A 25,653-nucleotide genomic window follows, 5' to 3' on the forward strand; every position below is an offset into this window, starting at 1 on the left:
GCTTTGTCCTGTAAAAGCCCATATCTGATTTTCCATATGGACAGGGCAGAATTGAGGACTCGTCCCCAATTTCTCCCAAAGGTGGTATCAGCGTTTCATTTGAACCAACCTATTGTGGTGCCTGCGGCTACTCGGGACTTGGACGTTTCCAAGTTGCTGGACGTAGTCCGGGCCCTGAAAATCTATGTTTCCAGGATGGCTAGAGTCAGAAAAACTGACTCGCTGTTTATCCTGCATGCACCAAACAAGCTGGGTGCTCCTGCTTCAAAGCAGACTATTGCTCGCTGGATCTGTAGCACGATTCAACTTGCACATTCTGCGGCTGGACTGCCGCATCCTAAATCAGTAAAAGCCCATTTCACGAGGAAGGTGGGCTCTTCTTGGGCGGCTGCCCGAGGGGTCTCGGCTTTACAACTTTGCCGAGCTGCTACTTGGTCGGGATCAAACACTTTTGCAAAATTCTACAAGTTTGATACCCTGGCTGAGGAGGACCTTGAGTTTGCTCATTCGGTGCTGCAGAGTCATCCGCACTCTCCTGCCCGTTTGGGAGCTTTGGTTTAATCCCCATGGTCCTTACGGAGTACCCAGCATCCACTAGGACGTCAGAGAAAATAAGAATTTACTCACCGGTAATTCTATTTCTCGTAGTCCGTAGTGGATGCTGGGAGCCCGTCCCAAGTGCGGACTTTCTGCAATACATGTATATAGTTATTGCTTAATTATAGGGTTATTGTTATGAGCCATCTGTTGAATGAGGCTCAGTTGTTGTTCATACTGTTAACTGGGTATAGTTATCACAAGTTGTACAGTGTGATTGGTGTGGCTGGTATGAGTCTTACCCTGGATTCCAAATCCTTTCCTAGTAATGTCAGCTCTTCCGGGCACAGTTTCCCTAACTGAGGTCTGGAGGAGGGGCATAGAGGGAGGAGCCAGTGCACACCAGATATAGTACCTAATCTTTCTTTTAAGAGTGCCCAGTCTCCTGCGGAGCCCTCTATTCCCCATGGTCCTTACGGAGTACCCAGCATCCACTACGGACTACGAGAAATAGAATTACCGGTGAGTAAATTCTTATTTTTAAGGCAGTGTCATCATTTTAAGGGGACGGTTTGCAGGCACATAATAATGAGGTCATGCAAAGGGGAGGGCAGGCTATTAAATTCCATGTTAGGAATACAGTAATTTCATATTTATATACCAATAAATAGAACACCAGTTTTTCTTTTCCAAAAATGTTTATTTTAGAAAGAACAAAAGTTTTTTTTTCAACTTGTAAAACATGTGATCCTCCCAATTATGAGGACATATATGGTATAGTACAAAAACTTTTTAGGAATGACAGGCGCATTACACCCACTTTAGCCATAACATAAAAGTGCTGCTGTATTGCAGTGCAAAAAAGTAGTTTTGCCGAAGGGCATGGTGTATCACAAGGGTCTTAAACCTTTGCCCTGCAGCTGTTATGGAACTTCAGTTCCAAGCATGCCCATCCACATTTTAGATTTTAGCCCATGCTAAACTGTGGCAGAAAATGCTGGGAAGTGTAGTTCCATAACAGCTGCAGGGCAATGGTTGAAGACCCCTGTTCTACATAAAAAAAAGTGCTGCGGTATTGCAGTGAAAAATACAAACGAGATAATCATAAGACCAAGGTGTATGATGTACTCATAATTATGAGCGTATGCGCAATACCTGAATTTTTTAAGACAAACATACGCATTTTAAACATACGTATTTCACAAACAAAACATTAAACAAAAATAAAGTTATGGGCACAATACCCAACCAATAAACATAGAACAAACATTTACTGTATGTGCACAGTATACATTAGAGAATTTGGTACTGTGGTTTATTGCTGGGAGTAGATTCCTCTGGAGTTGTACTAGATAATGAATCTCCAAATTCTGGACCTCTCGGTCTATTCTTCAATGTATTCGAGGTCGAATTAAAGGATGTTGGAGACTGGGCTTGCTGCGCAAACTGGTGAGTATCCCCAAAAGAGGTGGGAGACTGGGCTTGCTGCATATACTGGTGAGTATCCCCAAAAGAGGTGGGAGACTGGGCTTGCTGCATATACTGGGATCTAGGCCAAAAATATGGTGGAGATTGGGCTTGTTGCATATACTGGGATAAAGGCCCAAAAGATGGGGGAGACTGGCCTTGCTGGGCATACCGTGGTTTTGGACCAAATGTGGTGTGAGAATGCGATTGTAGGTCAGAATGAGTGTTTGTAAATTGTGGTGTAGAGGTCATTTTGGAAAAAAGCTGACCTAGGAATTCACGGTTCTCGCTACTGATCTTATCCTGCATAGCTACCATTTGCGTTAGCAAATTCCTCTGCAGTTCACGTTCATTGTCCATAAACTTTTGCAATCTTGCATCCTCTTGACTCTGCCAATCTGAATCCATCTTGCGTAGTTGGTCACACAGGATATTTGTCATGGCTTTTGTAGCTACCTCTATTTTGGTCTTCTTTTTCCTACGAGGCGGGACTTGTTTGGATCGATGATGATGGTGACATCCGAATCAACATCTGGATCATCATCAAATAGGCTCTGCGATGATGCCGGGCTCTGCTGGCTGCACTCTGGAGACGATGTAGCCGCAGCTGATGGTATAGCAGACAGCGTGCCAGCATCACTAGATGAGGATAGGGCAACGGGATTGCTAAGTGCTGTATGGCCAAACAAGTGTGTGCACAGTTCATATAAGTGCCACTCCATCCTTCCCATACCACTGCGATTTCGATTGTAGTCATGGACCTTGGTATATTGTTTCTTAAGGGACTTTAGTTTGTTAAGAACTTGCTGTTGTGTCTTCACAATACCTCTGCTGAACAGGATCTTTGCAATGTTGCCATAGATCATGGCATCCTTAACAGTCCCTGTTATTTGTGATTTAATTTCCTCCTCACCCCTCAGATGTAGTAGCTCCTGGACCTCCTCCTCCTTCCAGTGAGCCATTATGAACAAAATGTCAGTCTCTTCACTGGCACCCTCTGGCACACTTCTGCAGACTTCTCTGCACAGCTCTGTGTTACTCTGGCACTCTCTGGCACTGGCACACATACATGCACAGCTCTGTGTACCTTCTGCACTCTGGCACTGCCACACTTCACAGCAAAGCTCTCTGCTTCCTCCCATGCTGCTGTGGCGTCTGTTCCCCTCCGTCTGCCGCTGATGAGGTCATCAGCAGACATCAGGCGGCCCTTTCTGACCAATGAAAACCTTTTTCATGCAGCCAGAGAGCAAATTTACGGGTCGCGCCTTTCAGACTTAACCCGGGAAGCCAACCCGGGAAGCCAACCCGGGAAGAAAAACCCGGGAAAAACCCAGGTCAATTGCAGGGTTGGCGACCCGGATCACATTCCCGGGTCAGTGCCTTTCAGACATACCAAATTCCTGGGTTGATGCGTGTTCATGTGTAAAAACCCGGGAATTTAGAGCATGTCTGAAAGGGGTATTAATGATCCAAAATTCACATTGTAGCACGCTGAATGAGCCGAAATTCACATTGTAGCACGCTGAATGAGCCGAAATTCACATTATAGCACACTGAATGAGCCGAAATTCACATTGTAGCACACTGAATGAGCCAAAATTCACATTGTAGCACACTGAATGAGCCGACACTCACATTGTAGCACACTGAATGAGCCGAAATTCACATTGTAGCACACTGAATGAGCCAAAATTCACATTGTAGCACACTGAATGAGCCGAAATTCACATTGTAGCACACTGAATGAGCTGAAATTGTGACAGCAGGGAGAGAGAGAGTGACGACAGGGAGAGAGAGAGTGACGACAGGGAGAGAGAGAGAGAGTGACGACAGGGAGAGAGAGAGAGTGACGACAGGGAGAGAGAGAGAGTGACGATAGGGAGAGAGAGAGTGACGACAGGGAGAGAGAGTGACGACAGTGACAGCAGGGAGAGAGTGACGACAGTGACAGCTGGGAGAGAGAGAGTGACGACAGGGAGAGAGAGTGACGACAGTGACAGCAGGGAGAGAGTGACGACAGTGACAGCTGGGAGAGAGAGAGTGACAGTAGGGACAGGGATGGTAACGACAGGGAGAGAGGTGACAGCAGGGGAACATTACCTCATTTGTTGCGGGTGAGCGGCGGGTGGCTGGCGGCGGTGAGCGGTTGTGGCTGGCTGCGGTGTGCGGTGGGTTGCTGGCGGCGGTGAGTGGCGGTGAGCTAGTACAGCGCTCTACACAGCCGCCGGTCACCGCGCAGGGACGGGGAGCAACATGTGCAGCAGGATGGCCAATTCCCTCGCCTCCTGCTGCACTTTAATTTCCTCATTTCCGGGTCAGTGGAAAAAGTGGCGGTATACCATACCGCCGTATACCGCCCCACTTCGACCACTATATATATATATATATATACTTTAAAAGTATGTCACTCAGTGGGCTTCTTAATCACATATCACAAACGCCAGCTATTTCAGCAACATTTCGGGTTTTATTTACCCTTTGTCAAACAGCACATATACGACAAAAGGGTAAATAAAACCCGAAACGTTGCTGAACTAGCTGGCGTTTGTGATATGTGATTAAGAAGTCCGCTGAGATAAATTTGCGCCCTCCCATCTGTAAAAAAGGGACAGCATGTGACGCAAAAAGGGATGTGGTCACACAAGAAAGGGGCGTGGCCCACAATTCAAATTACAACACACAGTATTACAATATTATTCACTTTACTCCAAACATAGTGCCCCCGATACATATTACACCCTCTACTAGTGCCCCTGATTGATGTTACTTCACACAGTAGTGCCCCTTATACACGTTACACCGCACAGTACTTATACACAATGCCCACAGTAGTGCCCCTTATCAGAGGTGTAGCTAGGTGCCATGATACCCGGAGTAAGAGTATGCTTCAGCACCCCTTCCCTGTGTTGAATTGGAGGTAGGTTACATTTGAAAAGAAAAATATATTTTAAAATTGGTGACAGGGCTTGTTCTAGACCTTGAGGAGATCAGGGCAAAAGTTTCCTTTGGCGTTAGCTGGGCTCGAGTCAGGGACAGTGCGCGCCGAAGGCGCGCACCAAAAATATCGGGTTGTGGTCACAGAATAGTAAAAATTTACATTTGACATTACACCGCACAGTAGTGTCCGCTAATCACATTACACAGCACAGTAGTGTCCGTTAGTCACATCACACCGCACAGTAGTGTCCGTTAGTCACATTACACCGCACAGTAGTGTCCGCTAGTCACATTACACCGCACAGTAGTGTCCGCTAGTCACATTACACAGCACAGTAGTGTCCGTTAGTCAGATTACACTGCACAGTAGTGACCGTTATTAACATTACCCCGCCAAGTAGTGTCCATTAGTCACATTACACCGCACAGTAGTGTCCGTTATTTACATTACACCGCACAGTAGTGACCGCTATTAACATTATCCCGCCAAGTAGTTTCCGTTATTTACATTACACCGCACAGTAGTGTCCGTTATTTACATTACACCACACAGTAGTGCCCGTTACTAACATTACCGCACCAAGTAGTGTCCGTTATTTACATTAGACCACACAGTAGTGTCGTTATTCACATTACACCGCACAGTAGCGTCCGTTATTTACATTACACCGCACAGTAGGGTCCGTTAGTCACATTACACCACACAGTAGGGTCCGTTAGTCACATTACACCGCACAGTAGTGTCCGTTATTTACATTACACCGCACAGTAGTGACCGTTATTAACATTATCCCGCCAAGTAGTTTCCGTTATTTACATTACACCGCACAGTAGTGTCCGTTATTTACATTACACCGCACAGTAGTGCCCGTTACTAACATTACCCCACCAAGTAGTGTCCGTTATTTACATTACACCGCACAGTAGGGTCCGTTACTCACATTACACCGCACAGTAGCGTCCGTTATTTACATTACACAGCACAGTAGTGTCCGCTATTTACATTACACCGCACAGTAGGGTCCGTTAGTCACATTACACCGCACAGTATGGTCCATTACTCACATTACACCGCACAGTAGGGTCCGTTACTCACATTACACCGCACAGTAGCGTTGGTTATTTACATTGCACCGCACAGTAGCATCCGTTATTTACACTACACAGCACAGTAGGGGCCGTTAGTCACATTACACCGCACAGTAGTGTCCGTTATTTACATTACACCACACAGTAGTATTCTTAGACATGTTACACCATACAGTAAAAGCCGCTTATACACATTATGGCAGGTATAGCCCAACCACATCAAACCTTCCACCCTGTTACTGTAAATGTAGTACCTTCTGCTTCATTACTTTGTAGGCATAACTCTGATTGATGCTCTGCCTTGGACTCCACGCTCGGGCGCTGATCCTCCTCTTCCCTCTTGGAGGCTCCGTTACTCCAACAGCAGCGGCTCTGGAGGATGTCGGCAGGTTTGGCGAGAGGGGAGGGGGCAGGCAGGGCCAGATTAAGCCCTTGGGGGGCCCAGGGCACCCAAGACAGGGGGCCCCCCCACCAGCAACCACCCCCTGCAGGGGCAAAAGCAGGATTCGGAAGGGGGTTTCCTTTGATGCACGCACGTGTGTGTGTGTGTGTGTGTGTGTGTGTGTGTGTGTGTGTGTGTGTGTGTGTGTATATATATATACACACACACACAGTGGTCGAAGTGGAAATTTTGAAGTGGGGGTATGCAAAAGTCAAGGACGAAGGCACGCGGTCACACAAAAGGGGGGCGTGTCCAGTGTAGTAGCACCCCTTATACTATCTAGTACTAGTGCCCCTTTCACCTTATAGCACACGGTACGAGCTGAAATTCACATTATAGCACACGGTACGAGCCGAAATTCACATTGTAGCACACTGAATGAGCTGAAATTCACATTGTAGCACACTGAATGAGCCAAAATTTACATTATAGCACACTTAATGATCCAAAATTCACATTGTAGCACACTGAATGAGCCGAAATTCACATTATAGCACACTGAATGAGCCGAAATTCACATTGTAGCACACTGAATGACCCAAAACTCACATTGTAGCACATTGAATGAGCTGAAATTGTGACAGCAGGGAGAGAGAGTGACGACAGGGAGAGAGAGAGTGACGACAGGGTGTTATGATCCAGACACTCAGGTCAGGGGAGATCTTATACTGTGAGACCTGAGTACCAGGATGTAATACTGGAAAGGGGAAACGGAATGGGAATAGCCCCTGGCGCCCTACCTCCGTTGTCTTACCCGTGCTGTGAGTTCACTCTTGCGAGACTATGGTTTCTTGGGCCCATGGCAGCCGCGTTTGAAGGGCGGATTACGTCTGCCCAACTCCGATGCCCCCTCAGGTCTTAAGGAGATACAAAGAGTGAACCGAGGCAGGGTAATAACAAGGGGCCCTCTAACTAAACAACAAGGCCAGGGGCTACTGGCTAACAGGGAACCCTCCAATAAGAGCACAGAGCCTAATTACAATAAATGTCGTGCAGCTGCCTTGCTGCACGACCAGAGAACATGTGTGAACACTTAATTAATCAATCCCTGCAACGAGGAACGCGGTCCGCCTGTGGCGTCCCCGTTGCTAAGGTCCCAGCGGCTCGGCGCGCCCGGCGTCCTAAGTTTGCTAGGGACCCGTTGGCTCAGCGCGCCCGGCGTCCTGGCGTTGCTAGGGACCCGGCGGCTCAGCACGCACGGCGTCCCTAGTTGCTAGGCGCCGGGCGGGCAAGGAGGAGGGTGCCGCGGTCGTCGCTTGGAGATGGACCGAGCGACGCCACGGACAGCGGCGCCTAACAGTACCCCCCCCCTTGAGGAGGGGTCAAAGAACCCCTAAAGCCCGGCTTCTGAGGAAACTCCTGAAAAAACAATCTCTTGAGTTTAGGGGCATGAAGATCTCTATCCAAGACCCAAGATCTTTCATCCGGACCATAGCCTTTCCAGTGAACCAAAAAATAAAGCCGGCCCCGAGAAATTTTTGAATCTAAAACCCTCTCTACCAAGAACTCCTGTTGCCCCTGAACATCCACCGGAGATCTACCCTGGGAAGTCCTCCGAGGAAATCTCCTGGAAGAAAAATACTGTTTAAAAAGGGAACAGTGGAAAGTATTTCCAATTCTGAGAGATCTTGGCAAGCGTAGCCGAAAAGCAACTGGGTTGACCTTTTTAATGATAAGGAATGGTCCAATAAATTTGGGTCCCAATCTAGCCGAAGGTTGTCGGAGCTTGATGTTGCGAGTTGACAACCACACCTTATCTCCCACCTTAAAAGTGCAAGGACGTCGGAGCCTATCAGAAAATTTCTTTTCTCGGAAGGCAGCTTTTCTCAGTGCAAGGTGCACTTTTCTCCAAATTGCTCTGAGATGGGAGGTTAAGGTCAACGAGGAGACTGGAGAATGATGGAAAAAAGAGTTGGCTCTAGGATGAAAACCAAAGACCGAAAAGAATGGGGACTCCTTGGTGGAGGAATGACAGGAGTTATTATAAGCAAATTCGGCTAAAGGAAGAAATTCAGACCAATCATTCTGGAGTTTGGCAGAATACAAGCGTAAATATTGTTTTAATGACTGGTTGACTCGTTCGGTTTGCCCGTTTGACTGTGGATGGTAACCAGATGTTAAAGACAGTTTCATATTCAATGAGACACAAAAACGTTTCCAGAATCGTGCGATAAATTGCGGACCCCGATCAGAGACAATATCAGTGGGCAAACCATTGAGCCTGAACACATAGTGGAGGAACAAAACTGCCAACCCTTGAGCAGAGGGTAATCGGGGAAGAGCAATGAAATGAGCCATTTTACTAAAACGGTCCACTACCACCCAAATGACTCGACATCCGGCTGAAAGGGGAAGGTCCACCACGAAATCCATGGATATATGAGACCATGGCCTGAGAGGAATGGCTAAAGGTATGAGTTGCCCGATCGGCAACGAACGAGGGACCTTATGCTGTGCACAAACCTGACAGGAGTGGACAAATTCTTTTACGTCTTTAGAAAGACTAGGCCACCACACCGAGCGAGAGACCAGCTCCAAGGTCTTAGTGATAACTGGATGACCAGATACCTTGTTGTCATGAAACTCAGCTAAAACAGTGCCTCTCAAAAATTCAGGGACAAAAAGACGACCAGCAGGAGTAAGTCTAGGAGCCTGGTGTTGAAGCTGGTTTAACTGAGTAAATAAATCCTGTGTGAGACCTGCCCGGATGACTGAAGATGGAACTATGGGGGTAGTAACAGGATTGCTATTGTGAACCGGAAGAAAGCAACGTGACAGGGCATCAGCTTTCGTATTCTTGGAACCAGGCCTGAAGGTGATAATAAACCTGAAACGAGTAAAAAACAATGCCCAACGTGCCTGCCGAGCATTAAGCCGTTTAGCTGACTCAATATATTGCAGGTTCTTATGGTCAGTAAATACTGTAATAGTATGCCTAGCTCCCTCCAGCCAATGCCTCCACTCCTCGAAAGCCCATTTTACTGCCAGTAATTCCCGATTACCAACGTCATAGTTGGATTCTGCGGAGGAGAATTTCCTGGACATGAAGGCACAAGGATGTAATTCCTGAGACTCCGGATCTTCCTGAGAAAGGATAGCCCCCACTCCAACCTCTGAGGCATCAACCTCAACAATAAAGGGGAGCTCCGGATTAGGGTGTCTGAGGACAGGAGCCGAGACAAAGGCCTGCTTCAAGGCCCGAAAGGCAGACTCAGCTTCAGGCGACCAATTGGAAGGATCCGCTCCTTTTTTAGTCAAAGCTACTATAGGAGCGACCAGGTCAGAAAAGGTATGAATGAACCACCTGTAATAATTTGCAAACACTAAAAAGCGCTGAATTGCTTTTAAATTAGTGGGTTGCGCCCAATTAAGGATGGCCTGAAGTTTTTTCGGTTCCATAAAAAATCCCTGGGGAGAAATAATGTACCCCAAGAAGGACAGTTCTGTGATGTGAAAATCACACTTCTCAAGCTTAGCGTATAAATGATTCTCTCGTAGTTTTTGAAGAACCAGACGCATCTGGGTAACATGTTGTTCCATAGACTCAGAGTAAATAAAAATGTCGTCTAAATAAACGACCACGAACTTCCCAAGGAAGTCACGGAGAACATCGTTGATTAGGTCCTGAAACACCGCAGGAGCATTTGACAGGCCAAACGGCATCACCAGGTATTCATAGTGACCCGACTGAGTGCTGAAAGCCGTCTTCCACTCATCCCCAGATCTTATTCGGATGAGGTTGTAAGCTCCCCTAAGATCGATTTTTGAAAAGATCATGGCGGAGCGTAACTGATCAAAAAGCACTGAAATCAATGGCAAAGGATAGGTGTTTTTAACCGAAATCTTATTCAAAGCCCGAAAATCAATACATGGTCTGAGTGACCCATCTTTTTTCTCGACAAAGAAAAAACCTGCACTCAACGGAGATTTCGAAGGCCTAATAAAGCCTTTTTTCAGGCTTTCCTGAATGTAATTATTCATGGCTGTGGTTTCTGGCCCAGACAGGGCATATAATCTCCCCTTAGGCAAAGTGGCACCTGGTACTAACTCTATCGCACAGTCATAGGACCGATGGGGAGGCAGAATGTCCGCATTGCCTTTGGAGAACACATCGGCAAAATCTTAATATTCTACAGGAATAAGTTCTGGGACGACTGCCGCAACCCGGACTGGATGGGAAATACATTCCTTAACACAAAAAGGACCCCATTGGGAAATCTCCCCAGACCGCCAATCTATGGTGGGATTATGAAAGGCAAGCCAGGGGTGACCCAAAACTACAGGAACTGCCGGACAATGTGTAAGGTAAAATTCTATGTCTTCAGAATGTAAGGCACCCACTGTCAGTAATACTGGAGGTGTGCGGTGAGTAATTATCCCATTGGAAAGCGGACCCCCATCCAAGCCGTGCATGGTGATACGTTTGTCCAGTGGTATCTGTGGAATGCCTAAAGCCTTAGCCCAAGCCAAGTCCATAAAATTTCCTGCAGCTCCACTGTTGACGAAGGCCGACACCAATGAACTGAGGCTGCCAAAGGAAATCTTAACAGGAACTAATAGAGAATCATTTGAGGAGATTAGCTGCAGACCCAAGTGAACCCCTTCACAATTCACTTGGTCAGAGCGTTTTCCGACTTGTTCGGGCAGTTGCGAGCAATATGTCCCTTACCACCACAATACAAACAAAGACCAGAACTTAATCTTCTGGTTCTTTCCTCTGGAGACAGCCGGGAGAGACCCATCTGCATGGGCTCCTCGACGTCCTCAGGAAAGGTATAAACACAAGGATTAGGCCTAAAAGTTGTTCCTCTTTCAGCCCTCCGCTCTCGGAGACGACGATCTATTTTAATAGCAAGCTCCATGAGTTTGTCGAGAGTCTCAGGAGCGGGGTACTGAAGGAGACTGTCTTTAATAAGTTCAGACAAACCGAGGCGAAACTGACTGCGCAGGGCCGGGTCATTCCAGCCACAGTCGTTCGACCAACGGCGAAATTCGGTACAATATACCTCTGCTGGATTTTTACCTTGTTTAAGGGCACGCAGGTGACTCTCAGCTGATGCCTCTCTATCTGGGTCATCATATAACAGGCCTAACGATTTAAAAAAGGCGTCTACAGATAACAAAGCAGGATCATCTGTTCTTAACCCAAACGCCCAGGTCTGTGGATCACCCTGGAGCAACGACATAACTATCCCAACCCGCTGAGACTCAGTACCAGAGGAACGAAGCCTTAAACGAAAATAAAGCTTACAAGCTTCCTTAAAATTAAAAAAATCTTTGCGGTTACCCAAAAAACGGTCGGGTAAATGCATCTTTGGTTCTGGGACCACACTCGGGGAGGCTCGCAAAAGATCTTCCTGCGATTTCACCCGAAGAGTAAGGTCCTGAACCATCTGAGTTAGTTCATGAATTTGGTTAACCAAAAGCTGACCGGGATTTGACCCTAACCCTGCCGGATTCATGAGGCCGAATTTTACTCTCACCAAAACAAAAAATGGAAAAAATAAACCCCCTTTTTTTTTTTTCTTTTTTTTTTTATGTTTTGGGCCGGTGATAATGTTATGATCCAGACACTCAGGTCAGGGGAGATCTTATACTGTGAGACCTGAGTACCAGGATGTAATGCTGGAAAGGGGAAACGGAATGGGAATAGCCCCTGGCGCCCTACCTCCGTTGTCTTACCCATGCTGTCAGTTCACTCTTGCGAGACTATGGTTTCTTGGGCCCATGGCAGCCACGTTTGAAGGGCGGATTACGTCTGCCCAACTCCGATGCCCCCTCAGGTCTTAAGGAGAGACAAAGGGGTATATTTACTAAGCTCCCGATTTTGACCGTGATGGCGTTTTTTGTTCTAAGTGGCATCTCGGTCATTTACTAAACAGTAATCACGGCAGTGATGAGGCCATTCATATTTTTTTTCTTGTCCAAGTGAAAAATTACGAATGAATACACCATCGGTCAAATTACGCCTGTTTAGATGTGAATCTCGGTCATTTACTAACCATTCGTAATTGTATTTGCTGCCGCGAAAATGGTTTCGCGGCCGCGAAAAATTACGATTCGCATTTTTTTCCTAAAAAAAAACGCGCCAGCCTTTGAAAACCGCGTTTACATGTGAACTGAATTATCCATTACTCACACCTGTTTTTTTGGCCCTATAAAAGTGTTTCAGGCACATTCTGAACTTCTCTCACTCTGAAATGGCGGCTGTGGTGTGTGGCAATGGATTTTTGTTGGCTGTGGGATACGTTAGACTGCTCCATGAGAATTCCAGGAATCAGGACCAGGTAAGTGAACATGGCCAACAGGTTGTCCAGGTACCGCGGAGGCTGCGCCAGCCTCGTTTTTTTAGAGGTCGTTTAAACCTAAATGCATTGTCCGATGATAGGGTCATACAGATGTTCCGCCTAAATAGAAACAACATTTTTCACCTGTATGACCTTGTCAAACTGGGCATAGACCCTGAGACAGCACGCTCTCGCTCTGTCTCAGGCCTACACAAACTCCTGGCTGTGTTACATTTTATGGCTACTGGGAGCTTCCAGGCTGTGGCAGGCGACGTCATTGGGATCTCACAGCCCACCTTTTCAAAATCTTTGATGCAGGTGAGTCTAAAAATACATATGCGGTTATGGCTAAGTGTTGCTTGTGTAAGTTGAAACACCACAGTATTGTAGAGAATACCTAACATGACACTCACCTTAGCTTATTTAATGTCCACTCAGGTTTTGGATGTGTTGGAGCCACACATTAAAGCCTCAATCTGCTTCCCTACTGAGGAGTCGGAGTGGAGTGCTGTCAGGGTAGCTTTCTATGAGCTTGCTGGCATGCCCAATGTGCTGGGGGCCATAGATTGCACACACGTTCAGCTGAGATCACCTAAGGGCCGCCAGTATATATATACTAATAGGCATATGGATCAATCAACTAATGTCCAGGTGGTCTGTGATGCAAACTTAAAAATTATGAGTGTTGTTGCAGGTTACCCTGGTGCCTGCCATGACTCCTTCATCCTCAGTCAGTCATCGCTCTTCGATAAATTTGAGGAGGGACAAATGCCTGATGGCTGGCTGTTGGGTATGTTGAAAATGTTATGTGTGTATGTCTTTTAACCACAGCCTAGATTTTGGAGGAGGTGAGAGAATAATCTAACATATGTCCTAATGTTGACTATATATGTTTTTCAGGTGATGGGGGTTACGGCTGCTACTCTTGGCTCCTTACTCCATTGTCCCTACCTGATTCTCCTGCTGAACACAGTTATAATCATGCACATAAGGCTACGCGGAATGTGATAGAAAGATGTTTTGGGGTGCTGAAGTCACGTTTTCGGTGTCTTGATAAATCTGGTGGCCTTTTGTTGTATAGTCCCTCAAAGGTGACTCGAATTGTGTTCTGCTGCTGTTTTCTCCATAATCTGTGTTTAAGTCAACATCTGGCACATGGTGAGGGAGAAAGCAGTCAGCAAGCAGAGGAGTTAGATACATCTGGTGACAGTGTGAGTACAATTGTAGGGAGGCAGGTACGTCAAGAAGTGATCGTGCGATATTTTACAGGTAAGTTTTATTATGCTGTAATTATCCTTCACTAAACACTTTGCTCTACTTTCTATTGTGTGTTCTGTTACTTACTGTTTGTTGTTTATAGTGGTGTGTCCATTGTGCTTAGTTGATGCTAACAAAACATTTACAGTCATTACCCTTGAAAAACATAACTACATACATACAGACCAGCTTCTTAAATTTTGGAGACGGACACAGGAATGTGTTTTTTTAACAAATTCTTTTATTTATTTGCACAAAAAGTTTTATGTTATTTTTTTCTTTTGTGTGTGCTGGGTGCTGGCTCACTGGCACGTGCTCTTGATGAACGCCGGACAGGGGAGGTTACTGGCGTTTGAACAGGGGTCGTGGTTCCCGAGCTGGAGGTAACTTGCTGAGCACCCATCATAGCAATATTGCTGCTCAGATTATTTAAACTGGCAATCAGCTGAGTGTTTGTAGCAGTGTGGCTGGCTACAATCCTGGATAAGGCCTCATTCACCACTTGATTGTGTTGAATTATCTGAACTAGTGCCTGCTGATGTCGCTGTTGTTCATCTATAATGCGGGATAAATTAGCATTCATTTGGCTGTTTTCTGCCCTAATTTGCTCCATAGAGGTAGCCATTCTCCCTACTTGTACTATTAGTCTGCCCGAGTTGCGACTAATACGCGGTAGATGATGGGGCAGACTGGCAAGGTGTTGTGTATGTTGGGTCAGGGTGGCATTGCTTTGGGCCTGTTGGCTTGTCCAACTTGCCCAAAAATCGTCCGGAATTTGGCTTGGGGGCGGAGCTTGTGGCAGTTGTGGACTGCTGGATGGTTGGGGTATATCCTGCAACTGGATTGGCATGCTTGGATCCACAGCTGTTAATTGCAGTGTGAAGGATGGCTGTTGTTCTGGTCCCTGCTGGTCCTCGGCGGACATCAGGTTGTGCTCTGTATGGGGTAGGCAACATGCAATGTTGTAATTTTTAGAATTTGTCAAGGCTAATGCAACACATTATTACATTCCTAAAACTACATATTTGCATTAGTAGCTCTTGTTTTTTGCAACTTAAAAAATTGTTAACATTTTGTGATACAAAAAACAACACAGGCGCAAACATTGGCAAATTAGCATATTCCTCACCTAACTAACTTCCCTCCACAACATTACACTGTTAGATTCCCTCCCCTCACCACGATATAGACTACTTACCTGTATAGTCCAGAGGAGCTGAGCAAGTAAGCCATCTACATACTGGACAGGGGCGATGTGTGAACACTGTAATAGGTTTTTTTTTTGGGCCCAAAATTTATTTGTCTTCATATTTTTGAAAAATGTGAACGTGTGTGTGCTTAATGTATACTCAAATCTGTTCTTTTCATACAAATAGGTTGTCTAGACCATCCACTAAGACCTTATCTATTTTTAATAAAGCACCTTGAGCAATTGAAGACGTGACATCACATTGCTTGTTGAGGAAAACATGTAAACTCCAAACCAACTAACAACATCTTAAGTGTACTGTGTATATTATTGCTTATGTGTTTAATTTATGTTTTTACTCACCAGATAACTGAGGTGATCTGGGCTCATCACTCTGCGAACTCGCCAATAGTGCCAGTGGTGGCTGGGGTGACACTGCCGATAGTCTTCGCCTGGGTGGGGATGATGGAGGTGCAGAATCAGAGCCAAGACGCCGTGTCTTAGTTGGCCTCCTGGGTAAGTGTCCCAAGCCCTGTGATGGGCGCCTTACAGGAGGTCGGCTTCCAGAAGCAGAACCTAGGTGCAAAATTTAGCATTATTATTTTGTACTTCTATGTGTTTTCAGAATATGTGACTACAGTGAAGACTTACCTGCAATACCACCATCATCCTGACTGGTCTGAGGCCTGTCTGGGCGGCTGGTCTGTGTGACTGTGGAAAAAGTGACCCCAACATTATTACCATGTTTTTTGTCAAATGAACCAGTGAAAACCATTAATGTACTGTAAGCATCTATTTGGTTTGGTTTCCAAAAAAAAAATAAGCTTAAGAGCTTCTATATTCATGATTTTTAGTTGAATATCAAAATGTACTTGATGTGGCACACAATAAAGTTTATACCTAAAAGATTTTGGACTCAGATATTGCAGAGATTCAGTACTTGGCAATTTTAAAATAATTTAATGTTTTAAAAATTGCCCCGCTTTTAAGTTTTTACTTAAAACAAATACATTTTGAGGTTTTAAAACAAACACACATGTTCAAGCATTATCGCAAAAAATTGCACCAAAAAAAAAAAAAAAAAAATTAAAAAAACTGCACATGTTTTTGTTTTAAAAAAAAAAAAAAAAGGAGCAAAAAAACACATTCAAAAAACAAACACACCTTAAGGGAGCATAGGCATGCAATCTGTTTTTTGCAAAAAAAAACATCCTTAAAACTTTAAAAATTACATTAAAGAAATTGAACACACATTTTAAGAACAATAATACAAAACAAACTTACCATCCTGCGTGGGTCGGTCCGAATCCCGGACATGAGTAGCAGACACCACCTCGCCAGGAATCAATGCCCGCACAGGCTCCTCCCAGTCCCGATAGCTTACACGTAAAGGTGGCCCACCTCCGGTTCTACGTGCAGATTTGGACTCTTTGGCCATCTTGGCCTTGACACGCCGCTTAATATCGTAAAATCGCTTGCGGCACGTGTCCTCTGTCCGCCTCACCACACCCTCACTATTTACAGCAAGTATAACTTGCCCCCACAGGGCAGACTTCCTGCGGGAGGACACCCTGGCAGCATCCTGACCAAACAATTGGCGATGGTGCTTCATCAGCTCACGTACCAACGCCATGTTTTCAGCATAGCTGAACTTTATATTCCTGCCAGTCTTGGTAGTGGTGCGTGGCTGCGGAGCCACAACACCATCACTATCACTGGAAAATCCAGCAACAGGCACCCCCTCCTCCTCCTCCTCACTAACCTCCTCCCTCTCACTACCCCCCTCCACCTCACTACCAGCCTCCACCTCACTACCAGCCTCCACCTCACTACCAGCCTCCACCTCACTACCAGCCTCCACCTCACTAACCTCCGCCACCACACTGACCTCTGAGTCGGACATGACAAACAACATAAAACACTGAAAAATGAAAACACAAAACACACTCCTCCACTACTCCTACTACACACCACACAGCCAACACACGCTCACTCACTCACAAACAATGACAAAAGACTGAAATAATAAAACAAGGACAAAAAAGCTTACAAACTGGGAAAAAACAATACTACAAAGTTCACAAGACTCCTAACACACACAGTACAGCACTCAACAATCACCAAACTCCTCTCCAAATCCACCAAAAACTCCACCAAACTCACCAACTCCAAATACACCTTCCTCTCTCCTCTCCACTAGCTAAACCCACGAGGTGCGGAGTGTTTGGGGCGTTTTTATAGTAACATGCACAGACACTCCTCCTTTACGAATACAACCAATCACGGCCGCGTGACGTAAACGAAACTTAGAAGTCAAAACGCGGCAGCAAATTCCAAATCACTGCCGTAACAGACTTGTGACGCAGTCGTAAAAAAAAATCCCCCAACGCGGCCGCGAAATAGCAAACGCGGCCGCAATCAACAGCAGAAAAGCACGAATGACATCGACATCGGAAGATTGAAAAAATACGAATACGAACGCTTAGTAAATGAGTCGTAATCAATTCAAAAAGTTGCAAGTTTACACTGTCGATGTCAGTCGCGATTGAACTTGAACATGATTCTGAAATATACGAATCTTAGTAAATAAACCCCAAAGAGTGAACCGAGGCAGGGTAATAATAAGGGGCCCTCTAACTAAACAACAAGGCCAGGGACTACTGGCTAACCTGAAACTAAAAGTATGCGCGGCTTACCGCCAGGGAAAAGAACAACCAAAATAATCCACTTGTCCACTCTCCTACACGGCACCGCCGAGTACCGGAGAGGACTATGGAAGCGGAAACCTCCGCAAATGCTCCAATGCAAGAAAATAATACTAAAGCGGCCTAGGCCGTAACACGCGGCAGGGCCGCCACTCACGAAACCAAGTGGGAACCTAAATCGACTGCCACAGGAAAATGAGGACCAGGAGAACTCCTTGGGACCAGATGACAAACTCCAAGATTTCAGGGACTCAGAGAACTGGAGAGACCGGACACAGCAGACCAGGAACAGACGTTCACCAAACATGAGCAGGAAGCTATCACCGGCGTCTGTGTGAGGCACTGAGGAGGCATTTAACAGGGAACCCTCCAATAAGAGCACAGAGCCTAATTACAATAAATGTCGTGCAGCTGCCTTGCTGCACGACCAGAGAACATGTGTGAACACTTAATTAATCAATCCCTGCAACGGGGAATGCGGTCCACCTGTGGCGTCCCCGTTGCTAAGGTCCCAGCGGCTCGGCGCGCCCGGCGTCCTAGCGTTGCTAGGGACCCGGCGGCTCAGCACGCCCGGCGTCATAGCGTTGCTAGGGACCCGGCGGCTCAGCGCGCACGGCGTCCCTAGTTGCTAGGCGCCGGGCGGGCAAGGAGGAGGGTGCAGCGGCCGCGGTCGTCGCTTGGAGATGGACCGAGCGACGCCACGGACCGCGGCGCCTAACACAGGGAGAGAGAGTGACAATAGGGAGAGAGAGAGTGACGACAGGGAGAGAGAGTGACGACAGTGACAGCAGGGAGAGAGTGACGATAGTGACAGCTGGGAGAGAGAGAGTGACAGTAGGGACAGGGATGGTAACGACAGGGAGAGAGGTGACAGCAGGGGAACATTACCTCATTTGTTGCGGGTGAGCGGCGGGTGAGCGGCGGCGGTGAGCGGCTGGTGGCTGGCTGCGGTGAGCGACGTGCGGTGGGTGGGTGGCTGGCGGTGATGAGTGCGGTGAGCTAGTACAGCGCTCTACACAGCCGCAGGTCGCCGCGCAGGGACGGGGAGCAACATGTGCAGCAGGATGGCCACTTCCCTCGCCTCCTGCTGCACTTTAATTTCCTCATTTCCGGGTCAGTGGAAGAAGTGGCGGTATACCATACCGCCGTATACCGCCCCACTTCGACCACTGTATAATAAATATATATATATATATATATATATATATATACTTCAAAAGTATGTCACTCAGCGGGCTTCTTAATCAATCACATCACAAACGCCAGCTAGTTCAGCAATGTTTCGGGTTTTATTTACCCTTTGTCAAACAGCACATATACGACAAAAGAGTAAATAAAACCCGAAACGTTGCTGAACTAGCTGGCGTTTGTGATATGTGATTGAGACGTCCGCTGAGTGCCATACTTTTGGAAGTTTATGTGAAGGCAGTGTAAAGAGCACCACGGCTGCTGATTAAGGAGAGGGAGTGCCGGCCAATCGATTTGTATATATATATATATATATATATATAGATATAGATAGATAGATATATATATATATATAGACATATATATATATATATATACACATTACATAGATCTCATACACCCACATACACACAAATACATAACATACACATAAAACACATACACACACATAGAAAATATGCACACATACATACTGTATACACTAATAGAACATATACACATACATACAGTATACACAGGTAGTACACAAACTGTGCACACACTTACACTGAAGCCTCCCCTGAGGAAAGGGGTGAGGAATGGATGCCACAGCCAGGAGATATTGCTGGGAGCCAGGGACACAGTTCACCATTAGGCCTCGCCCCCACTGCAAAAAATGCTGTGATTCGCGGGTCGGCGGGGAGGAGGCGGAGCCAATATATCTTGATTCTATAACAATTATCTCATATTAGCTCCGCCCCCTCTGCTCCGCCCCCTGAATCGCGGTATACAGCTACAAGGGGGCGGGGCTCCGAATGCCTGCCGTAAGACCGGACAGCGGGCATTGAAAACAAAAAACATCTGGGCCACCCCCCTATTCTCTCCTCTCTCACCCCCCCCCCCCCCCTCTCCCCCCAAGCCCAGCACAGCACAGCACAAAGCCAGGCAACGCCAACAGGAGAAGTCGGGGTCAAGGCTCCACGCTGCAGCAGGGAGGCTGCTGGGGAGGGAGGATTCCGCGCTGCCAGCGGGTGTGTGATGTCCCGCTCGTGGCTGTTTCGTGTGGCTCCCTCCCCACTCCTCACGGGTCAGCGGCAGATACAGGGCAGAGGGGACAGCAGCACCAGAGCGGTGCAGAGCAGCTTCGGCTGGGGGGCCCCTTATGCCAGGGGGGCCGGGGTACTAACCCCCTTGGCACCCCCCTTAATCCGGCTCTGAGGGGGAGGGCACTGCTGTGGGCATTGTGTGTGTAAGTGGCTCTGCTATTGTGGGTATTGTGTGTGTAAAGGGCACTAGTATGTGGGACGGGCAATGTGAATAAGATTGTGCTACTGTGAGGCATTATTTTGAATTGGTGGTACTTTTGTGTGGCCATGCCCCTTCCTTGTGAGGCCACACCCCTTTCTGCGGCGAGCACGCCTTCGTCACGCGCTAAGCAGGAGGGGTCACGGGCGAGTTGAGTTCCCCCACCTCTCCAGACCCTGAGTATAGCGCAGGCAATCTTCACTGAAGGATATGCTTTTTCAAATTTACATATAGCACTAATGTTTTGCTGGACAGTTCTCTCAAATAATACAAGTATTTTCCACAATAGAGAATTGATGAGAAGTTACAGATTTTTTTGCATGGCTAGGTAAATGCCTTGTAGAGAAATACTGCACAATGTTTTCCAATAGCACCAGTATATTTCAGAGTAGTAGGTTGGACGGGTCCACAGGGGAACTGTGGACCACACTGCCTAAGGGTCTACCTCTACCTCTAGGGATCAGGCATCAGACTGCACTTGAATTATACATTATACATATATTACATTATACTGCTTTATGGTGTATTTGTACAGTGCGTTCCTGTTATTAATATGGTCCATTATCATGTATGTACTAACCACTGGTGTTTCTATCATGGGTGCACACGGGCCCCTGGTTCCAGGGGGGCCTACACCGCACACATTGCACCCATATTTTCATACTCACTTCTCCGAAGTCCACTGCCGGGTGCTGCATCATCAGCCGTCGCGGCCAAAAAACACATCACAAATGGCCGCTGTGCATGCGCAGTTTGACTTTTGTCTCCAAAACATGGCGGGCACCATGTTTCAGAAGACCTGCGCATGCGCAGTAGACTCCAGCATATTGGTCTGCGCTCCCTCAAATTGGAGTTTTGTCTGTGTGGGATAGGTTATACCAATGCAGCCCAGGTTCCTAAGAGGAATTCTCGTTATGGCAATAGCAAATACAGAAAAACAAGGACCTGTGGCGCTACTTGATATCTAAGAATTCAATGATATTAATGCATAATGTTTTATAATATGTTTATTATGAACAAAGTACTAAGACAATACAAAATCAGTATTTAAATAAGCATTTAAAAGAGAGAGAGAGATACGGCAATGTCTCTGTACCGGGGTTGTGGCTTGATAAACACCCCACAGCACCTGTCTACAATTATTAAAATTCACTGTTCACACACTTAATTGTTCTGCGCTAATTAGTATAGCGTCCGAGTATCAGTGATGATGTTAGTATAAGACAGAGGGGTGGTGGTTTTTATAATTGGAGTATATGTCACAGGTTCATAAAGCCATATGTAAATAATTTAAAACATGTAACAATGTAACAGTATTCCATTGGGAGAATTTTATTAAGTGAATTTTATTAAGTTACTTTTCATATATACCTGTATTTATTGTTATAACATATTAGAATACTGTTACATTGTTACATGTTTTAAATTATTTACATATGGCTTTATGAACCTGTGACATATACTCCAATTATAAAAATCACCACCCCTCTGTCTTATACTAACATCATCACTGATACTCGGACGCTATACTAATTAGCGCAGAACAATTAAGTGTGTGAACAGTGAATTCTAATAATTGTAGACAGGTGCTGTGGGGTGTTTATCAAGCCACAACCCCGGTACAGAGACATTGCCGTCTCTCTCTCTCTTTTAAATGCTTATTTAAATACTGATTTTGTATTGTCTTAGTACTTTGTTCATAATAAACATATTATAAAACATTATGCATTAATATCATTGAATTCTTAGATATCAAGTAGCGCCACAGGTCCTTGTTTTTCTGTATTTACATTTGGTGGAGTTGTCCAAAACTGGTATCTCTATGGAAGGAGATCTGTCCCTTGCCAGCTCTATCCTAAACATTCCTGTTCCTCTCAATCCCAAATACTTTCTCCTCCCAGTGTGTATCCCTGACGCTACTCACCACCAATATAAATTATTTTCCCACATGGTGCTGGCAGTTAGATGTCATATATTGCTTTGGCATGGAAAATGACAGAGGCACCTGAATTCGGAGAGATCATAGCCAAAATTTGGCACATTCACTCCATAGAATACATAACTAGTATTCTGCGAGGCTCACCTAAGAGTTTACTAAAATCTGGGAACCCTGGACTTTCCATTTCCTGGTACCCCCTGCATTTAAATAAACCATACCATCACAACATAGACCCCGAGTTTTATACCTCTAATCACTCGTTTTGGGCCTGTCCAGCTTAGACTCCCTCCTATCCCTCCCTTCTTCCTCTTCTTCCCTTCTTTCTCTTTTTATCACTTCTTCTTTTCTATTTTCAACTATTTACAGGTAAATTTCAAAATTGGTTGAGACTTTGGGGCCGATTCAGACCTGATCGCAGCTGTGCGAATTTCGTACAGCGGGCGATCAGACACAAACTGCGCATGCGTATGCACCGCAATGAGCAGGCGCCTCGCACAGCTACAAAGTGGATCGCCGCTCAGCGATGGGTTTGTGCGAATGATCCATTTGCACGGGCGATCGCAAGGAGATTGACAGGAAGAGGACGTTTGTGGGTGACAACTGACCGTTTTCAGGGAGTGTTTGGAAAAATACAGGCGTGTCCATGCATTTGCAGGGAGGGTGTCTGATGTCAAATCTGGTCCTGAACAGCCTGAAGTGATCGCAGCGACTGAGTAATTCCTGGGCTGTGCAGAGACTGCACAAAATCAGTCTATGCAGCTCTGCTACACATGCGATCGCACACTTGCACAGCTAAAATACACTCCCCCTGTAGGCGGCGACTGTCTGATCACAGGACAGCAAATATCTCTTGCTAGCGATCAGATCTGAATTATCCCCTTTACACGTTGCCTCACATGGCTGTTTTTTTTTTTACTGATATATGTTGTTGACCAATTATCAGTTTTGCAAGAACTATAATTGCATTTGCTATCTGTTTTGGACCTTTGCATAGGCCACTTATGTGATGCCTCTCTTCCCATCAATAAAATGTATTAAAAAAAAAAAGATTTTAAAGGGCAGAATAGGAACATAACAAAAGTGCATAGTGACAGTGTTGCAAATGAGACATAAATAGACAAGACTCAAATATCATGCAATAACAACACAAAAGTGCACCGCAAATACAGTAGTAGTGGGTAAAAACAATATATAGACAAAACAATACATGAAGAATTGTGGGTTTCAGTGCAGGCCATTGACATCGCAAATTGTAATATACTATTATATAGACTATGTTACATTATAAAGAGCATGACAGGGAATACGACCCAATATTGCAATAACCACATTGTAGTCTGGGTGTGAGTCATATGAACGTTTACCCAGGCGGCTTTTTGTGAATAGTTCACAGTTAAGGCCCATATAGACGGGCCGATGCAGGAGAGATGTGTGCTGAGCGAACCGCTCAGCACACATCTCTCCCGCCGCTCAGCACAGCGCGATCTGTGCTGAGCGTGCGGGGGGAGACGGGGGGGCCGCTCACTTCACCCAGCGGGTGAAGTGAGCAACCCGCTAGATTGGCCTGCATGCAGGCCAATCTAGCAGCAGCGATAGCGATGCACGGGGCTGCGCATCGCTATCGCTGGGGGGGCTACACATGGAGCGATCTTGCTGAAAATCTAAGCAATCTATTCAGATTGCTTAGATTATCGCTCCGTGTGTACCCCCCTTTAACTAATAGCAACATTACCATTTTTAGAATGTAGCCACCTGTGCCAGATTCAATCAAACTTAGGTTCAGCTTGACGAGTGATAAATAGATGTCTGTCATGGGATATAGTGTTGTTAACTAAAGCGATCCATGTTTAAAGTTCAGGATCAGTGGTAGTCATCCACGGCAATATAGACTTTTGCCAGGGTGCATAAATTAAGAATATATTTCCTAGTATATTTATCAAACTTATCCTTGGCCAGAATGCACAAAACAATATTACCGCCGGGGTCAAGGCAGATGAAGGTATATTAGAGGAGACAATTAATCCAATCACCTGACTCCAGAAATTAGACACCCTCGGGGTGGACAACAGGAGATGCCAAAAATCATCATGGGGTTCTCACATTTAGGACAAGAAGCATCAGCTCTGCCATCAAATCTAAGGAATCGTTCAGGAGTGAGATAAGTCCTATGTAGTATAAATAGTTGGATTTGTTGGTATCCAATAGCTGCCGTTGACTCTCTAGGACTTCCAAGGGCACTAGACCATTGTACACCACTCATGGGACTCATTTCTTTCTCCCATTTTTGTTTAATACCAGGAAGATTAGATGAATGATGGGTGTTTGTAATAAAGGTATACATACATGATTTAGTTCTACATGCGCTAATAAGAAATAAGAACAGTTTGAACTTAGAGTCTTGTAACAAAGGAGGTGCACCCACAAATTAAGTATTCAAAGCATGTCTAAACTGCAGATATCTTTAGAAGAACGTAGGGGGTAAATTAAATTCAATACTCAATTGTGCAAAAGATTTTAACATCATCATGTATTTGTCTCAAACTAAATATTCCTCTACTACCCCAAACTGCCCTAACCTCTAGGAAGCTCAATTTCGCTAACAACTTAGCATTCCACAAGGTGGGTGTTACTGTAAGTCAATAGCCATAAATCCCAGTAGCTTGTGGCCCACAGTCCATATCTTCTTTACCACTTGCATAAGTATCTGGGGACCTTTGCTAAGTTCTCTATCAGCAAGGAGAGCCTGTAGGGGAAGTATGTCGCAGTGATGGCTAAGCTAATAGTAATGTATGAAGAGCATTCTCCAAGGTGTCCTGCAGCCAAAGACTCAAATGTGAAAGCTGGGCTGCACAATAGTACATGTGAAAATAAGGCAAAGCTAATCCTCCATCTGATTTAGCTCTAGTAAGGGTATTGTAACTAATGCGAGGACGCTTATCCACCCAGATCAAAGAGGAAACCAACCCCTCAATCTTATGAAAAATAGTCATTCTAAGATAAAAGGGGGACTGTAGAAGAATATACAGGATGCTGGGCTGTACTACCATCTTAACAAGATTGACTCTGTCAGTTAACGTAATCGGTAATTCACACTAGGAACGGGATTTGGCTTTAAGATACAACCCATCCACTAATATAGTAATTTTTCAAACAGCTCGAGTAATCTGGGAACCAGTATCATAGCATGCATTTTTAAAAGCTCCATTGCGATGCCATCAAGCACTGGAGCCTTGCCCCCTGGAAAGGATCTAACAGCTGTTGCCACTTACTCCTCAGAGAAAGGAGCATCTAATAATTCCACTTCATCTTGAGACAAAGACTGTTGGCTGATA

The 25,653-nt window shown here is 45.7% G+C and overlaps 1 protein-coding gene and 1 long non-coding RNA gene across 2 annotated transcripts in view; one reads left to right on the plus strand and one right to left on the minus strand.

Annotated features, from left to right (window-relative positions):
* The window catches only part of LOC135004291 (uncharacterized), a 512,715-nt gene that overhangs the window by 344,250 nt on the left and 142,812 nt on the right, over positions 1 to 25,653 (plus strand). The gene's annotated exons all lie outside the window — the stretch shown is intronic.
* LOC135050582 (uncharacterized) lies at positions 14,548 to 15,936 on the minus strand. Its single transcript, XR_010241679.1, has 3 exons — positions 15,857 to 15,936; positions 15,569 to 15,781; positions 14,548 to 14,952 (listed from the first exon to the last, which is right to left on the minus strand). It is a non-coding gene; the product is annotated as an uncharacterized LOC135050582 (long non-coding RNA).

The sequence above is a fragment of the Pseudophryne corroboree genome, chromosome 2 (genome assembly GCF_028390025.1).
Source record: "Pseudophryne corroboree isolate aPseCor3 chromosome 2, aPseCor3.hap2, whole genome shotgun sequence".
Lineage (NCBI taxonomy): Eukaryota > Metazoa > Chordata > Amphibia > Anura > Myobatrachidae > Pseudophryne > Pseudophryne corroboree.